Raw genomic sequence first — 13,429 nt, 5'->3', positions numbered from 1 at the left:
TTCTTGATCATTCTCTCCTGAAACCACTTCAGGCACTTGCAGGAACAGAGCAAAACAGCATGAGCTTGCAAAATGAAATTGCTGTGACAAAAGCAATGTTGATTAATAAACTGCCAGCTGATGCTAATCTCTCTGAAGCATGCAAATGCATTCAGCAGTACAAAGAGGCCTTCCCTATGTTGCACTCACTATATCTCACAGCACTCATCATTGTTGTGTCTTCAACCTCATGCAAAAGCTCTTTCTCTACTTTGAACTGCATTCTCACTCCACTCCGCCGAACAATGCTGCATTCAAGGAAGAGAAATTCAGTCATTCTGGCACATGAGAAAAACATCACAGAAAATCTAGACATGAATGAATTTATTTCAGAATTTGCCAAGAGTAACTGCAGACCGGACCTGTAAATTATATCCAGGTTAAATACTGGAAACTGATATCCTATAGCCTCCCTAATGACTACAATGAGCCACGTTTCTGTTCTTGCTCTCATATGTTGTATACATTTGACTATTGATATTTACCTTGTAGATGTAGTTCTATATTTGTTCACAAAAAATAATACAAGTTCCATTGCCTCTGTTAATTTTATTGAACAATAGGTTATAATTTATGCCACAATATTTGCCTTTATATGTTATATAAAACTATGTTGTTATTATTATTTGACCCCCCCTACAAAAATATGGGGATGGATGGATGGATATTTTTTGTCCCCCAGACAAGCCAAATGCCCACCCACACATGATGTTCTGGTCACACCTCTGAGACTGAGATCTGTTGGTAAGGAAAGTTGATAGGAATGTGGTAAAAAATGTGAAGGTGTTCCTTAAAGAATTTAGTATATCTTTTAGTCAGAGGTATGAAGAAGAGTAAGAAGAGTATATCCCAAAGCTTTTAAAGGTTTGGACGTTAAAGGAAGAGAGTGTATGAAGCACTTTGTCTGAAACATTAGTTCCAAGAGGGAATGAGAAGCATCACATGTGAATGGTAAATGGAATGTGATGAAGAAAGTCTGTTTGAAAACAACAGAAGATATCAGTGAATCAATGAATGAACAAAGAAACAACCAAGATATAAGAAACTGTTTTGGAATGCCAAGGTATCAATGGCATTTGAAGAATAAACAGATGCTGTAAATTGTGTTACTTGTAAGGATGCTGCTAAATGTTAAATTCTGCATTATTATTTTGTGTACTGTTGAAAGTAATTATTTTTCTTTTTATTGATCTCGAGTGTGTGCTTATGCAATAGCATTAATTGTCAAATGTGTTGTCGTTGTTTATCTATTGGATCTCTGTAGCAATGTCTTATGTTTTTGTACTTTCTGGATGCAAACAAATTTCCCTCTGGGATAATAAAGTCTACCTAACCTAATCTAACCTAACATATAATGAGGAGCAGAAAACAATGTCAGAAGAGGACAGGGCAATCTGTACCAATGCAAAGTAAATGGCTTAAAAAGCAGTTGTAACAGTACAAGAAGCTAAGGGGATGATCGAATGCAGAGGTACACCAAGATTGAGGTGGAGAGCATGACAAGGGTCAACATAGACGTGGTTGGAGGAGGTGTTAGGTGTTATCAAAAGATTGGGTCTCACCCCAAAGGATGCTCAGGTCCAGGAAGATTTATGGATGAAAAAGGGGGCAGCCATCTAACTTAGGTAAACCTATAAACATGGCTGTTAAACTGGTGCTACTGATGATGATGATGATAATGTTTGAGAATATCAGGTTATGATGATTTTGAATATGCTGTAAATCCATATTGGTTTGAAAATGAGTGTCCCCTGAAGTAGACTGGTGCCACTTGATATTAGTTTCTGTATTTCACCCAAGATTGCTGTGATGGTTTCTGGATATCAGAAACCTGAAATAAGTGGATTTAGAAAAAGAATAATAGACAACAGAGCAAATATTGCAATCAGAACCTAAAGAGCAGAGAGCTGTTGTATATTTTTCCATTGCTTTGGCTGTCTCTGTTCCTACTGTGACTTGGTTTTGTCCACCTTCCACTATTTAAAGGAAAGGACAACAATTCAATGTAAAAATATATGAATCAAAGTACTTGGCAAGAAACTTAGTAACATACCGTGAGGATGCAGAGGACTAGTCCTCTGAATATAGAAACAATGGAGTGTGCTAGAGGAGACCATCAGAGCAGTAATACTTGCTCTGGCATTTGTAATTGTCTTGACACTACTTTCACCTTGCTGTCATACCTTTAATCTTTAGTCAATGAAATGTCTTCAGCTTCCAAAGGCATTATGAAGATACCATCTCTTCAAATAAATATGGGTTAAGGCAGGCATCTTATAAGAAATAAATGAGTTAGAATTTCACATTTTCAGTATATGCCTAGCTAATTTCCAGTGCATCCATCCATCTGTCTATCAGTTATCAAACCTACCTAATTCGTTTCAGCTTCACAGAGGATAGTAGCCTATCCAAATCTGGACTGTGCACCAGGGTACTTTCATGCAAACGCCAAAACCTACTTATCCCCTTTGGGATATGAGAGGAAAAAAAAAGAACACTCCAAGCAAAACCCATTTAGGAATGAGAAGAATATGCAGACACTACAAAGACCACCACATGTCTTGGATTTTCACCCAGGACTCTGGAGCTGTGAGGCAGTTGTTCTAATCATTGCATTGCCTATACTAATCCATTTCCAAATCTTCTGTATTCATTTTGGGATTAGAAGGGAGCTACCAAAAAGGAACACACAGCTGAGCCCTTCTCCTAGAATTTCTATCACAGAACCATCTTGCAGTACTTTTTGCAATTCATTTAGCCAGTAGTTTACTTTAGACTCTTGTACATTATAGTCTTCATCTGGATATGAATTTTGAATATGGCAAACGTGAAAAAGTTATGTTGACTGTTTTAGAGGACAGCAATACATTTTAGTCAGTACAGAACAGGAGTCAAGTGATAGGAGGTGTCAAATGGAACTTCTTCCATTATAATATGGTTGCCATGGTATTGTTGCAAATCCCATAATATAGGCAGGATTTTGACACATGATTATTATAAACTTTAATCTTAAACGTTTTGACTATTATTTCACTGATCAAGGCTAACCCAATGATCATTGTCACTCTTAGTAGTCCTGAGAACACAGATTCTAAATAAAAAACAGTCTATATAAAAAAACTTAATTCCAAAAAAGTGTGAGAAATAAATAAAAACTTATATTAAGAAAAAAAAAACACAAATTTGGATAACATGAAACACAACACTAACAGCCACTGAGATGCCACAAACATGAAAACTGCAAATACTTGTACATTTGGTTTAAATCTTAAACATGTTTTGTAAGTCCCATGCATAGTCCCGAAAAACTTTGATGTTGCATCTAGTTGTTCTATTGAGGATCAGCTTCCTAAAACAAAAGTAATATTAATGATCCTGCAGAGTTGACAATTCAGTGCACAATTGATTCTGTATTGTCCCTCTCTGTTGAGTTTCAGATCTTTCCATTGAGAGCAGAGGGGCTGAACACACCCCTAGAAGACACGGGCACTCCTCAAAAACCCGCTCTTAAATGCTGACAGTCTAACCACATTGCTCCCTTACTTGCTCGACTGGTGCGGCTGCTCTGTCACATGATATGCTCCTTGCACTGCGCTTCGCATACTCAAAAGCCTGAACAGCACCAGTCCTTTTTGGCTGATTGCTTATCTCTCTCTCTCCGCCTCCATACATCTACTGCTCCTGTTGGGGGTCCCGCACCCGACACACACCCCTTTTGAAAGAGAGAAATGGTTGTTTGAAGTGTTTGAATAAAGTTCCTGTCTCTACAATCTCCTGTGTTTCTGTGCAAATCTGTGACCCAAGCGTGACACCATATTATCTCTGATGTGAGCACTGGATAATTTCACTAATCCAACCACTGATATAATATCTCTGAAAAGGATGTTTTAATGATTACATTCATCAATCCAGGGATGCGCCCATTCCAGTAGCATCGGTGCAAGACAGAAACCATATCCCTGGACGGGGCATCTGCTCATCACAAGGTGAACACAAGCACACACATACACTAACGTCATTGTAACTTCACTAAATCCCCAAACCTTCATGTCTTTGGATGTAAAACTGAGCACACTGTGGAAACCCACCTGGAAAACATGCAAATTCCAGGCTGGGATCACAAGGAACATGACTCCCTGCGAGACAGCAGTGCTACCACTCTGTCACCATACCAACCAAATATGTGTAACTATTAACAGTATTCATAATTTAAACAAAGTTAATGATTTATCTGTAAAATGTAACATACATATTTTATTGCATTTCATCATGAAAGTAATATCAAGTATAAATCTAAGAATTGTAAATGTGAAGAGAGCTGGAATATTATAAATTTAATGTGTTCTGTGTGGTGATCTATTGCTGCTTGCCGCTGCTGTCAGGTCAGGAGGAAGCCCCAGAAGCGAGTACCGATTAACAACTGTGTCGGTTTTAAGATGACGTTTATGGCAGTCTAATTTAATGATAAAGTAAACTACGAGGTTAAAGTGGCCAAAATTTTCACTTTAATTACATAATAGATATTTTCATTATGTCCATAATTTTGTTTCTCTGTGGCTCAAATACACCGCTGTATATTCTGATGGTATTGTAAGGTACAAAAAAAAAAACATACAGCACAGAAGATGATATGTGAGACTTTTAAAATGTATCGTGTCATTACATTGGGGAATATGCGATGCTTGAATATCAAAGCACCACAAATACATTTGTATGTCGGCATTTTGCTTCACCACATCGAACCATTAATCAAACATCGAAGCACGCACATCGATCCTGGAGGATCTTAAAAGCGGCTGGAGTAGCAAAAAATTCAGACTGGAATTCAGGGTTTGAATGTGGAGAGTTATGATGATATTCCAGAAGATGACATGACTGTATTTGGATAAATGTATATTGTTGTACATTAATAAATACAAGACATTCTCTGAAAGTAAGCCCTAGTGCATCTTGTAGTAAAAATGAATATACTGTAAGACCCGGTCTTATTTTCAGGGAAATACGATATTACTTTCAACCCCTGAAAATGAAGACTTATGAAAATGCTGTCCAGTGCCGTATACTTCTGAAAAAGCAGCCTTATCAAGGTGGTGTGGATGGGCAAAAACACAGACTAATCACATTCTGATTTGTTTGTACTTATTACATGGCCCTTACCTGATTGGATCCTGCTCATTACAATATCTTATTCCCTTATTTGTTAGGGATTGCGGACGTAGAAGAGTTGCCTTTCATGGCGCTTTGTATTACTTACCTTTGTCTGTCTAAGTTGTGCAATTTGTACAATTTGAAAGCTGCATACATAAGCAAAAGACAATCAATTTACTGATTGCTACAGTCTTGCAATAAATCCTGTGGCCTCTGATGTTATCATCCCCTCATGGATCGCTGGTGTTGGTGCACATACCCAGTGTTTGTAAAAGACTATGTCCTACGAATTTTTGGTAATTTTAGTAAGGATGGAAATATTTTCATAAATGTTTCTAAAATGCTAGTTTGGACAGAGAACATTTTAGTTTAAAAATGGCATTTTATATGAAAATCTAGTTATGTAGACGCAACCTAAGTGACACTAGGATAAGGACGTTGTTTACTGACAAACACTATAGTGTTCTAGCCTTTTAAGGCACTTTAAGGACTGCAGGCACAGAAGTAAATAGAATGAGCTTTGGCCTGTTGCTCTCAGATTATTAATTTCCCCTTCGTTTTGATTTTTTGAGTTCCCCATTGTGTTTATGGATAAGGGTGTCTTTCGACCCTAAAAAAACTGGTTGTCAGTATCCAAATATTTCCTTCTTCCTTCTTCAACCTTCTTAACTTTAACTGTCACCATCATGAAATTATTGTATTTGTGTTGTTATGTCATTTCTGCTTCAGTGTGTTAGCTGCTGACTTTAGCTGTGATACAAATTGCCAGTCTTAAAGGACTACATAAATCCAAATAATGCAGTTAGATAGATAGATAGATAGATAGATAGATAGATAGATAGATAGATAGATAGATAGATAGATAGATAGATAGATAGATAGATACTTTATTAATCCCAAGGGGAAATTCACATAATCCAGCAGCAGTATACTGATACAAAGAAACAATATTAAATTAAATAGTAATAAAATGAAAAAAAATTAAAATAAAATTAATGTTCACATTTACTCCCCCGGGTGGAATTGAAGAGTCGCATAGTGTGGGGGAGGAATGATCTCCTCAGTCTGTCAGTGGAGCAGGACAGTGACAAAAGTCTGTCACTGAAGCTACTCCTCTGCCTGGAGATGACACTGTTAAGTGGATGTAGTGGATTATTCATGATTGACAGGAGTTTGCTTAATGCCCGTCGCTCTGCCACAGATGTTAAACTGTCCAATTTTAATCCTACAATGGAGCTTGCCTTCTTAACAAGTTTGTCCAGGCGTGAGGCGTCTTTCATCTTTATGCTGCCACCCCAGCACACCACCGCGTAGAAGAGGGCATTCGCCACAACCGTCTGGTAGAACATCTGCAGCATCTTACTGCAGATGTTGAAGGATGCCAACCTTCTCAGAAAGTATAGTCTGCTTTGACCTTTCTTACATAGAGCATCAGTATTGGCAGTCCAGTCCAATTTGTCATCCAGCTGCACTCCCAGATATTTAAAGGTCTGCATCCTCTGAACACAGTCACCTCTGATGATCACAGGGTCCATGAGGGGCCTAGGCCTCCTAAAATCCACCACCAGCTCCTTGGTCTTGCTGGTGTTGAGGTGTAAGTGGTTTGAGTCGCACCATTTAACAAAGTCTTTGATTAACTTTCTGTACTCCTCCTCCTGCCCACTCCTGATGCAGCTCACAATAGCAGTGTCATCAGCGAACTTTTGCACGTGGCAGGACTCGAGCCATATTGGAAGTCTGATGTATATAGATTGAACAGGACCGGAGAAAGTATAGTCCACTGCGACGCCCCTGTATTGCTGCACACAATGTCAGACCTGCAGTTCCCAAGACGCACATATTGAGGTCTGTATGTAAGATAGTCCATAATCCATGCCACCAGGTGTGAATCTACTCCCATCTCAGTCAGCTTATCCCTAAGGAGCAGAGGTTAGATGGTGTTGAAGGCGCTAGAGAAGTCCAAAAACATAATTCTTACAGCACCACTGCCTCTATCCAGGTGGGAGAGGGATCGATGAAGCATATAGATGATGGCATCCTCCGCTCCCACCTTCTCCTGGTATGCGAACTGCAGAGGGTCGAGGGCATGGCGGACCTGTGGCCTCAGGTGGTGAAGCAGCAGCCGCTCCATGGTCTTCATCAGATGTGACGTCAGAGCAACAGGCCGGAAGTCATTCAGCTCACTAGGACGTGATACCTTTGGGACAGGAGTGATACAAGATGTTTTCCAAAGCCTTGGGACTCTCCCCTGTTCCAGGCTCAGGTTGAAGATGCGCTGTAGAGGACTCCCCAGTTCCAACGCACAGGCCTTCAGCAATCGTGGCGATACACCATCTGGACCCGCTGCTTTGCTGGCACAAAGTCTTTTCAGCTCTCTTCTCACCTGGGCTGCTGTAATTGTGGGTGGGGATGTCTCACCTATGCTGGTATCAGCAGAAGGATGGTTGGAGGATGCAGTACTCCAAGGTGAGAGTGGGTTACTGTGATCAAACCTATTAAAGAAGTTGTTCATTTGGTTTGCTCTCTCCACGTCTGTCTCGATGGCGGCACCCCGCTTCGAGCTGCAGCCAGTGATAATCTTCATCCCATCCCACACTTCCTTCATGCTGTTGTTCTGCAACTTCTGCTCCAGCTTTCTCCTGTACTGCTCTTTCAGTGGACTCATATGCTTCATCCAGACTTTTCTGAGGTTTACGAAACATGTCTGTGTTTACTTCTCTTTTCCACATTACCTAGCTCATCAAATCCTCTTTATCTGTCTGTCTCTCTCTGTCCTTACTGCTGTGTTTTCTCACTTGCTATGATGCGCACACACCACGTTCTACTGTGTAAATTTCAGGCAACACAGCATTAAGCTCGGCTAACTTTCCTCTCCCATTCCTACTTCACCACCATTGCTGCAGATGATCAGTCAATAGAAAGGTGTTGAATCTTCTAGTATCTTTGTTCAGTGCCCTGCTTCCTGAGCCAAGTGTACCAGCAGAATGACTAAAGGCAGAAATAATTTGTATAAGAAAAACAGAGAACGGAGAGACAGAGAGTGATAAAGTATAGCTGCTTTTTCCCAAAATTACCAAAGTTCAGCAGCTTCAACTCAAAAAATGGGATTCAACAAAAGCCTGACGCGCAGAAATGATTCCACAGACAAAATATCTTTGTTTTTAAGAGTTTAATTAAGTTTTAAAGTAAAACAGTTCACACAAAAAAGGAAAATAAAAATAGCAAAAGTGGAAAAATTAGTGTTAAGAAAAGTTCAATTCTAAACTTAATCTTGTTCCATCTCAAATCGTTACTATTTACTTAACATTTCTGATCTATTTCAAAACAGTCAAAAAACTGTATGCTTATCCCATTTCTAAGTCTAAAATGGATCTTTTAAGTCCCTATGTACTGGGACCTGTTCTAAACAACAACTGAGCTTATTATCACACTGTTTCTCATTTACAGTAAGAAGGTTCTATCTCTTGCTAACTTATAAGGGGAAAAGACTATACCATACGTTATGACTATGAAAGAAATTTATGTTCTATTCAAATTAAACAAACATTAATATGAATTTAACTCAAAACTTCAACTTTCTAAGATTGGCTCTTACAAAGAGATACATTGGTAGTAAAAGAGATTCTGCTTATGGCAGTATGGAAGTGGTAACCCATTATTTACACTGGGTGCCCCCAGAAGTGGCAGCAAACATTCAATGTTTTCCAAGATGCTAGAAGGCTAGTTAACCCATATTTCCTAGGAATACATCTCCTGAAATTGAGCTGAAGGCCAAGGGTGTGGGCCAGAAATCATAAGTGCTCCAAGCACACAAACTTATCATTTAAGTGTGAGCTTGGGAAAGAATGACAGAAGGCTAATATTCTTCCTAAAATCTCTGAGCAGATGGCACAGCTTTGCTACTTACAGGGAATGAGCAACTTAGAAGTTTCCTGGGAGCAATGGTTTGATCAAAAGCATATTTTTATTGCACAAATATTTAAATGCATGTGTTTTACATTATAGAAATGTATATAAATTAAATTAACTCAATAAAAATTACCATTTGGTGAAAAATCCAGAATGTGACAATATATTGTGATATTGGGTGGCATGACTTAACAGTACAGGGCAAAGCACAAATACAAATGATCACACAATCAATGAATTATCTTACTTTTTCTGTCATTTATTCACACATAATATTTTCCAAAGTGTATGAATAATTGTCTTTCCAGTGGTACAGCTAGTGAGTTCCTTTTTTGTGTCAAACAGTCTCTGTGGCAAAAACAGCAAAAATGTAATGTAGTATGTTCAACATATTAAAATGTGATTATATTAAATGTTGTGCTTCATGATGGCATGTCCACTGCATCCAAATCAAGACATGTCCAGCTTAATTGCTGTAGCAGGTAATACTGACATATGAATTAAAACCTTTTTTAGACTTTTTCACAAGTACCTAATGTGGTGCTGTGAATCGCACAGGACACAGTTGACATTTTAGGTACATGTTTTTGTGTTTTCATGTGTGTATTGCGTTTCCCTGTGCATTTTCTGTTGCCACATTTTCTTTTTTTAAACTTTTATTATTGTTTTAATATCTTTTCGACAACCTTGCTTCTACTTTGGCTTGTTCTTTTAGAACAAAAACTGGCTCATTGAAACTATGGTTCAGAAACCTTTTCTTAAGAGTGATTCAGTTACTAATCATTCTTCATCTCTTTTTGCTGTTTAAACATTACATTTCTTTTCTACTGGGTTGTATACATATATATATTTCTGATACATCCTGTATATTGGAAAAGTTGGGGAGAGTTCCGAGGCTTTGAAAAACATCTTGCATCACCCCAGTCCCAAAGGTATCACGTCCTAGTGAGCTCAATGACTTCCAGCCTGTTGCTCTAATGTCACATGTGATGAAGACCATGGAGTGGCTGCTGCTTCACCATCTGAGGCCACAGGTCTGCCATGCCCTCAACCCTCTGCAGTTCGCATACCATGAGAAGGTGGGAGTGGAGGATGCCATCATCTATATGCTACACCGATCCCTCTCCCACTTGGACAGAGGCAGTGGTGCTGTAAGAATTATGTTTCTGGGCTTCTCTAGTGCCTTCGACACCATCCAGCCTCTGCTCCTTAGGGACAAGCTGTCAGAGATGGGAGTAGGTTCATTCCTGGTGGCACGGTTCGTGGACTATCTTACAGACATATCTCAGTATGTGCGTCTCAGGAACTGCAGGTCTGACATTGTGGTCAGCAACACAGGAGTGCCGCAGAGGACTGTACTTTCTCTGGTCCTGTTCAGCCTATATACATCGGACTTCCAATACAACTTGGAGTCCTGGCACGTGCAAAAGTTCACTGATGACACTGCTATCGTGGGCTGCATCAGGAGTGGGCAGGAGGAGGAGTATAGGAACCTAATCAAGGACTTTGTTGAATGGTGCGACTCAAACCACCTACAACTGAACACCAGCAAAATCAAGGAGCTGGCGGTGGATTTTAGGAGGACCAGGGGCCTCATGTATAAACGGTGCGTACGCACAGAAATGTTGCGTAAGAACTTTTCCACGTTCAAATCGCGATGTATAAAACCTACACTTGGCGTAAATCCACGCACTTTTCCACGGTACCTCATGCCTTGTCGTACGCAAGTTCTCTGCTCGGTTTTGCAAACTGGCGGCACCCAGCGTCAAACCAGTGCTACTGTTCTTGTGTGATTACTCATTATTTTCATGACGCGGCTTTATAAATACACCGAAACTAACCGCATATTGTTTATTAGTGTAACGCATCTGATTGTAATTAACTTGTAACAATATAATGGTCCAGGGAACAGCCATAGTATTCCAAATACCATAACTGCTTTAGCATTGTTACTCTAACTGCACCTTCTTCTTCTTTCAGCTGCTCCCGTTAGGAGTTGCCACAGCGGATCCTCTTTTTCCATATTACTCTCACTGCACCACTCGGAGTATTTATATCACTGTATCTGAGTGTGAATCACAGCAGCAGCTGATCGGAAAGAGAATTATCGGTATACAGCATCAGGCACACGCTACCTCAGCCACGGCAAAACGTTTTAAAGCCATTCCTGTACAGACCTCGCGGTTCAGAAACAGTTTAATCCCAAGAACTTTAAATGCACTCAATCAATTGCTCCTTGTAGAACTGTTTGTACTTATAAGTACAATCACCCCACTGTAAACTTGCACTACAGTTATAATATCTCACAACCTGAGCCACTTTATTAAGCGCGTATTTACATATGATGACGATATCATTTTTAAGGTGAAATGCAGCAAAATATGTTTGTTAAATTATACACATAAAACTTTAACTTCATTTAAATAATCTTCTTCACTGGGAGTGTCGTGAAGGATAGAATAATTAAACATGTACTACGAAGATATTTCAATCTTCTTTAAACGTTTTGAAGAATCAGCGCTAAGCTTACAGATGGCTTAACTTCTATTACAGAGCTGATTGTGTAGCGATTGGTTACTTGGGGAAAGAAAAGCAAGGACTCTTGGGGCGGCCACGCCAATATATATTGAATATAAAACAGAAAGAGAAAATAACAACACAGCTAAAAACGCAGCGACAAATTTCGACAAAAGATAAATGCTTGTCATGAGCATGAGGCTCATGAAGCACATGTTTAATAATGTGCTTTAGCTCCTATCATCATGAAAATTACATCATGTATACATCTCAGTATTTTAGTTATTCAGAGAGCTGTAATATCACAAATGTAATGGACTCTGTGTCCAGTTGGAGGAAGAGAGCCAGTTTAAGAAGCAAGTAGTGATTCACACACATAGATCACATACGAGTAGAAGATCAAATACAAAACAAAGCATTTAACGTGCTACTTTAATTACGATGTGATTTGAGAAACTGGTTAATTTAACGATTTTAAGATGAAGTTTATAATGTTCTACTAAATGACAAAATAAACTACGTGATTAAAGTGGAAATGTCGAGATTGAAGTTGACATTTCGTGCTTTTTCCTCACTGTGTGCCTTTTTTCTCTGTACCCTAATAAGCTTTCACATGACACTCAGACAGTGGGCTTACAACTCGGCTTTTCACGGCAACTTTGATATGTGACTTCTTTTTATTTCCGGCACTGTGCGATTTTGTGAATGTGAGCTTTCAAGTTTCTCCAACACGCTATGTCACTCGATCAACTTCCTTTTGTTGATTATACCACGGTTTATTTGAACAAATAGTATGTTTTTCCTTTGCCTCCACTTGGTATTCGCTGAAATTCTTATATTTTCCCCGTGCTTTTCTCATTGTCTTTTCACAGAAGGCTGCGCTTAAGGGCGATTTATAATGATTTGCATATTCAAAGAGGCGTAATTCTGGGAGGATTTGGGGCGTTACAAAATGCGCGTGCACGAGCGTTAGTTTTCACGCTGATCGGGATTTATGTAGCGGAAGAACGTGGAAGTTGGAGTACGCACAGATTCCTGCATCTGGATTTTTCTGTGCGTAAGCACATTTCGGCTTTTGTGCTTACACCATGTTATAGTGCGAGTTCTACGCACGGCGTTATACATGAGGCCCTAGGCCCCTTATTGACCCCGTGATCATCAGAGGTGACTTTGTGCAGAGGGTGTTGCAGACCTACAAATACCTGGGAGTGCAGCTGGATGATAAATTGGACTGGACTGCCAATACTGATGATCTGTGCAAGAGCGGACGGAGCCGACTCTACTTCCTTAGAAGGCTGGCGTCCTTCAACATCTGCAATAAGATTCTGCAGATGTTCTATGAGACAGTTGTGGTGAGCGCCCTCTTCTACACAGTGGTGTGCTGGGGAGGCATAAAGAAGAGGGACGCCTTGCACCTGGACAAACTGGTGGGGAAGGCAGGCTCTATTGTAGGCACGGAGGAGGACAGTTTGACATCTGTGGTAGAGCAACGGGTGCTGAGCAGGCTCCTGTCAATCATGGAGAATCCACTGCATCCACTAAACAGTATAATCTCCAGATAGAGGAGCAGCTTCAGCAACAGACTGCTGTCACTATCCTGCTCCACTGACAGACTGAGGAGATCGTTCCTCCCCCACACTATGCAACACTTCAGTTCCACCCTAGGGGGGGATTGTTGTGAATGTTAACATTATACAAAGTTATTGCCTGTTATACCTGCATTTTTATCACTCTTTAATTGAATATTGTTTTTTATCAGTATGCTGCTGCTGGAGTATGTGAATTTCCCCTTGGGGATTAATAAAGTATCTATCTA

Source organism: Polypterus senegalus, chromosome 12 (genome assembly GCF_016835505.1).
Source record: "Polypterus senegalus isolate Bchr_013 chromosome 12, ASM1683550v1, whole genome shotgun sequence".
Classification (NCBI taxonomy): domain Eukaryota; kingdom Metazoa; phylum Chordata; class Cladistia; order Polypteriformes; family Polypteridae; genus Polypterus; species Polypterus senegalus.
This window is presented reverse-complemented; position numbering follows the sequence as displayed.